General features: G+C 49.9%; 1 pseudogene across 1 annotated transcript; it reads left to right on the top strand.

Annotated features, from left to right (window-relative positions):
- Window positions 1–201: 201 nt before the first annotated feature.
- LOC125512803 (uncharacterized) lies at window positions 202–2,225 on the top strand (annotated as a pseudogene). The gene is made up of 3 exons (XR_015608893.1): window positions 202–355; window positions 528–653; window positions 723–2,225. The product of XR_015608893.1 is annotated as an uncharacterized LOC125512803 (transcript).
- Window positions 2,226–6,553: the final 4,328 nt, after the last annotated feature.

The following is a 6,553-nucleotide window of genomic DNA, read 5'->3' as shown; positions in this document are numbered from 1 at the left end:
GGCGGTTAAGAAGTTGCGGACGGCTAAAAAAGTAAACTCGTCATTGTACACCCGTCACACCCTACGCGCGCACGGCATTGTAAATTGGCGTGGGATCGCACGCGACGGTGCAGATCAAGCCCGCCGTCTCTTTCCTTCTTCCACCTGCTCCACACCCCGAGCAGTATTCTTTTGTCTAGCGTGCGTGCGTGATCCACTATAAATCTGGTCTACTCTAGACCGGTTTCTGACAAAGGTGCAAGGAAGCACTGCACTGGCAGTTCCCGGCTAGCTCCAGTGGTGCTCCGAGCGCGGCCTGATGCTGCCATCCAGGCCGAGGTGGGCTGCCGGATCGCTAGACAGCGCTGCATTTCAGGTTTGGCTGTCAGTTCTTCAATTTGCTCACAGTATTACTATCTCCGTCCGTTACTTGTTACTCGAATGAGTGTATTTAGATCATTACAATTCTTGGCCCCGGAGAAATTTTTGAACCCGGCCGGGAGAGCATCCCGATCGATCTGACGACTAGGTATATATTCGCCGTGCAGCAGATCCGGGTCGTGGGGCGCTGGGCCGAGGACTCCTCCGGCTTCCAGTTCCAAAGCCACGCCTCCGCACGAGCGCAGCACGTCCTTGCTACCAGCACCACCACGTACTCCATGCAATCTTCTGAGGTGCGTGCCCACAGAGTTGCATGCCGCATAAACATTCTGAATACTTACATATGGGCTCACTGCATGCAGCGTGCCAGCAGCAGTGGCGACATGACGGAGCAGATAGTGGCAGCGCAACTGGAGAAGGAAGACGCACTCCAACTCCAGGACCTCATGGAGCCGCGGAGCGACGGCGCCACGCCAACGTCGCCGGCGTCGGCGCGGGTGTGGCTTCTGGAGCGAGAGGTGGCCACGGCGAAGCAGACCGAGACCAAGATGCTGGAGTCGCTGATCAGCCAGACCAAGGAGCTGGAGCAGGCCAAGATGGCGCTCGAGGAGGCCAAGCTCGAGGCCGCCACGCTGCGGCAGGCGGGGTCAGCGCAGCAGGGCCAGTGGAGCGTCAGGGACCTCATGTTCGGCGGCGTCGACGAGGAGATCAACGGGCTGCGGGCCAGGCTGCGGTCCGCGCTGGCCGCCGAGGAGAGGACCCGGAAGGCCGCCGACGACCTCGCCGCCGCGCTCTCCGCCGTCACCATGGAGGCCAAGCAGGTGAAGACGTGGCTCTCCGACGCGCAGGCCGACCTCGAGCGCGCCAACGCCGAGGCCGGCCGGCTCGAGGGCCTGCTGCGCGCCAACGAGGCGGACCTGTGGTCGGCCACCGAGCAGCTCGACGGCGTCATGTCGGACTGGAAGGAGGCCGCGGCCGCTTGGCGCGCCAGGGAGAAGGCGCTGCTCGCACGCGCCCGCGCGGCCGAGGAGGACGCCGCCGCCGCCCGGCGTGAGAACGCCGAGCTCGCCGAGATGCACCGGGCGGTCGACCACGACAACGACGGCCTGCGGCGCGCGCTCGAGCGGGCGGCGGAGGAAGCCAACGCGGCCAGCGAGTCGCTCGAGTTCGCCAGCGGCGAGAACTCCAAGCTGCGCGACGCCGTCGCCGGAAAGAGGACGCCATGGAGTCCCTGAGGCTGGAGAACGAGTCGCTCAAGGCCAGCGAGGCTGCCGCGCAGGGGCGTGCCACGGATCTGCAGAATCAGCTCACAGAGGCAACCAAGACGGCCGATGGTGGCGCCGGCAGTGGGGAGAAGGCATGCGCTGCGGGGCTGCTGTTGGAGGAGTGGAAGACCGATGCGCATGGGAAGCTTAGCGCGGCGGCGTTCCTGGACTCCGGCAGGGTGATGGCCGCCGCGAGCCGGAAGGATCGTCGGATGTTCGCGTCCATCAGCAACCTCGCGGAGCTAAGGTCCGCCGCGGCGGCGGCGGCCATGGACGATTACTACGAGTTCGACCACTTCGATGACGGGAGACAGTACGGTGGCCTGGAGCATGCCATGAAGCAGAGGAAGAGGAGGTCCGTTCTACGCAAATTCGGAGACTTTTTTAGGAGAAGAAGCCTCCACAAGTCAGACTTTGGCCCAGTTCTAGCTAGGTAGATATCTGCCTGATGCCTGCATCGCATCGTGTGTTTGCTTGATACCCCTACCATGAAATACACGCATAATAAATAAATACTACTCCCTCCCTTTCACAAATATAAAATGTCCTATCCTTTTTGAATAGGATATATATATAGTTTAGTGTATTTGTTCACTCTTTCATTCAGTATGTAATCCATATATATTAAGATATTAAAAACATGTTATATTTGTAAACGGAGGGAGTATAGCAAGAAAAAAATCACGGCCCCTAACCCAATGACTCGTCAAGACTCCCACCTCCCCTCCTCCCACCCCACACTTGACGAGGTCACCAAACTTCATCGTCTTGATATCCTTCACATTACCACATCAGAAACAACATTACAAGTGTTGTTGCAAAAAAAAAACATAAAAGTTAGAACCGCGGGCATCGTGTGTTCACTATCCTAATCGGACAAGGGGGCAAAGCCGGCTTAAGCACTAAGGAAACTAGATAATTCCCTGCGCGTTGTTGCGGAACATTTGCTCCAAAATATGTAGATATGTGAAAATTTGCTCCAAAATAAGTAGAGATGTGCATAGAGAGAGAAAATATGAAAAATAGTAATAAACAATCTTAAGGATCATTTACCATATTATTATTTTTGCGCCTAAATTCCCAACATGTCTATCCCAAAAAATGAGATTCTCCAATTAAAAGTTGTCTGAGATTAGCACCAATTAGTAGTAAATTTGTTCCAATAATATTAGAAAGTTTGAACACAACACAATGAAAACTTGCTTAGATTGCCTTTTTAACAATTGAAGCAAATATGTGCAATCTGCTAAAACAGATTGGTTGATATAAACATTGTGTATACATTGATAATTCGACTGACCTTGGCAAGAAATAGAATTTTCCTGTCTGCGAGAAGTTCTCCTTTTAGATTATCGAACAATGACGAAGATTAGTATAAAAAGCTAAAGAAGTATTTAAGTGTAGCAAATGAATATGAAGGAATCAAGAATACAAAAATAGACCTACTGACTTGAAGGATACACGGAGCATGACTCAATAGTTGAAAGCACTAATGCAAATGAACACCTATGAAGAACACTAGCGTTTGGGGCGCCACCCGGTGACGCCGCTTGAGAGAAAGTTGTGCGCATGTTTTCATTTAAAAAAATACATGTAGTCCTCACCTCCATCTAGAAAAAAAATTAAAATCCTCACCTCCATGTAGGAAAAAAAGTACAAAAGAAATAAAAAATCATCAACGCAGCCTACCAGCTAGCGCTACTTTGCGTAGCCCTCCATTTTTTTTAAAAAAAATATGGGGCATCACCTCCATCTAAAAAGGAAAAAACATTTAAAAAATTCCTTACCTCTATCTAAAAATAATATCCCAAAAGCTTTTTCACCACGGTTAACCAGCTTGTGCCACCTGGCATAGCTGATTGGCCGCCCTTCACGCGTAGCTTAATGAATTTAATGCGCACTTAGTAACGTACAACTCCAATCTAACTACATGCATATGAGTGAAATCAACTTAACGGGTAGTAGGTTATAGAGGCTAGAGGACAGTGTGCATCGTTGTCTGTAATACCTTATGATGACAGTGTTAATCATAGGAGATTCTTTAGCAGAAGAACTCATCCTCCTTATAAGGTACTACTCGGCTGGTGTATCTGCATCACGGCGTTGATGCAGCCATCATTGTCTTGTATGGCGCAGGTGGGCGAATCTGCAGCTGCCCAAGGTGGTGCCGCCGACACGAGGGGGTCGGGAGTCCTCGTAAGTGAAGGTGGTTGAGGTTGGGGCGTTGGGCTTATCTAGTCTGAAGAGTAGCACACGGTTCAGATGCATGTACTGTTTTTCTCGTTGGAAGATCTAGAAGGTTTGGGAGGAGGCCAGAAGAGCTACGAGAGAGCCACGAGCTCACAGGGCGCGCCTCGGGATAGATGCAGCCCCTGAGCTCGTGGGCCTCATGCAATTTTGTTTGACCTAATTCTACTTCTATAAATTCACAAATATTCCGGAACCAACAGAGAGCTACCCGAAACACTTTTTTCGCCGCGGCAAGTCTTTGTTCTTCCGCGATCCCATCCGAAGGCCTTTTCCAATACTCTGTCAGAGGGGAAATCGATCACAGAGGGTTTCTACATCATCCTTGCTGTCTTCCGATAATGCGTGAGTAGTTCACCATAGATCTACGGGTCCATAGCTAGTAGCTAGGTGACTTCTTCGCTCTCTTTGATATTCAATACCATATTCTCCTCGATATTTTTGAAGTTCTATCCGATGTAATCTTCTTTTACGGTGTGTTTGTTGGCATCCCATGCTCTGCATGTTGCCCGCACCGACTAATGAACCAGCGTCGTTGGTTGAGTTCCGTATATGAACTATGGGACCAGAGCAGTTTAATCAACACGCAAGTGATGTTAAGGGCAGCAACAATTGTATTAAGGGAGCGAACCGAGCAAAGCAGGAAGGTCAAAGGATCGTTAGCCAAGTGGTACTAGGAGGCAGAGCAGACACATGACATGATCGGATTCAGCGAGGAAAGAGCAGAGGAAGGTAGCGCGAGGAGCGATGATGGTGGCACGCCATAAGCTGGCGGTCGAGGCGATGGCATGTGTAGGGCGACGAAGCTAGCCCTCGCAGTCCTGGCGGTGTCCATGATTGGGATAGGAGGAGACCATCACTTAAACGCGTATGTGTAAGATCACCTGCCTATTTTACACCTGTCGTCGAGTCCTGTATTCTAAGCGTTCATCACATGTGAGAGTGCATGTGCGTGTATGTGGGCTTTTGCGTTGTACTGTGTTCAAATCTCAAAATAAAAATGTCATCATCTGTTTAAACAACAAGATCGTAATACGTAGTATTGATTGATGGTAGTACCGCCGTAAGCTGCATGTTCTTCGTAGACGCCGTAGTGCAAGATTAGAGATCGATCGTCACGTTCATCGCCGACGTCATAGTTCCAATGGTTCCGTCGTTCCACCACAAGCGATGTACGCGGACTTGGTGATAGTACACTTTGGACTATACGCGGGGAGGCCAAGGCGCTGGTCTTGGTGTTCGGGACGGCATGATCGATCGCATCCACCCTGGCCGGTCCTCCTCCCAACACCAACATCAACACCAAAACCTACTGCTTAATTATATGTCATCATCCCTTTCCTCTTCCTCCTCCTTCGATCGGTAGGATCTGAGGGTTTTATTTTCCGATAATCAGTAGGATCGGAGGCGGAAAAGATGGATTTCTTCCCTTTCTTTCTAGATAGATAGAACATCTGGAGGACAAGATTGCAATTTTCTTTTTATTTTTATGAGTTCAGTAGGAACCTGGTTAGGGAAAGCTGGACTTGGTGATCGGGTGGATGGCAGGCACACACATCCTCTGCTCCCTCGTCTTCCAAGCATCTTCCTCGCATCCACCAAAAATAGTTATGCAATACACGTGTAAATAATTATTCAAGAAAAAAGAGGGACGGTCGTTTTTTATTCTGATTTAGACATGTTATTTTACTCTTGAGTTAAACAATTCAAATTGGTAAAATATTTGCTTCACATTTTTTTTTTGAGGCAATCTCACGAAGCTTTTATTCAACCCGTCACAATGTTTACAGGGACAAAGGAAAGACCTTCGGGATGGCCTAGCCATACATGACGCCCATGCCCTAATCTTAATGCATGCTTCGCTAGATTGTGAGCCTTCTTGTTGGAGCTCCTAAGCTCATGAACTATATTACATGAAATAAAAGAAGTGGTAGTCAACTTAATCTCCTCTATGATAGCACCATAAGCCGATCTGCTCCCAGCTTTGATTTCTGCCACCACTCCCTAGCAATCCGATGCTAGATGTATTCGGTGCACATTCAAGTCTTGGGCTAGCGCCAAACCTTCCCTGACCGTCATTGCTTCAAGAGTAGCCGGATCGCTTTGGTTTGTGAAGACAATCATTGATGCGCCTGAGAAAGAGCCATCGTTGCTTCTACAAATTGCCCCAACTGCTCTGTGGCATCCTCCTCTGCTCACTGCAGCATCCACATTGATCTTTATATAAAGCTCCGGTGGAGCAAGCCATCCCATGCTTCTAGTGGACGTAGTCCCATGATTTTCCTTCTCCTGTGATGAATTCTGGATCTCCCCCCGATATCTGTTGACGAAACCATGGATTGCATACGGACTTTTGAAAATATCTTCATATAACGCCTTACGCCTCGCCCCCCATATGGCCCATAGAGTTGTCACACATCTGACGAACTCCTCTGACGAAAGAGCTTTTCCCATGGCAAAGATCCACTCCTTGGAGCTGTCCTGCTGGTTGACACTTAGCTGATCCAGGATGGCGTCAGTTGATAGGGCCTAGGTACTCCGGGACACAGGACAGTCTAATAACGCGTGCCTCCATGAATCATGTACTCCACATAATCTGCAGGATGATGATGTAGCCATATTTCGCCCATGTAATACCGCAGTCGACGGGACAAAATTTCTTGCCAAACGCCACAGAAAAA

This window comes from Triticum urartu, chromosome 6A (assembly GCF_056163025.1).
Source record: "Triticum urartu cultivar PI428250 chromosome 6A, HENAU_Tu73, whole genome shotgun sequence".
NCBI classification, from domain to species: Eukaryota; Viridiplantae; Streptophyta; class Magnoliopsida; order Poales; family Poaceae; genus Triticum; species Triticum urartu.
The sequence above is the reverse complement of the archived record's forward strand: the minus strand, read 5'-3'. Positions and strand labels throughout refer to the sequence as shown.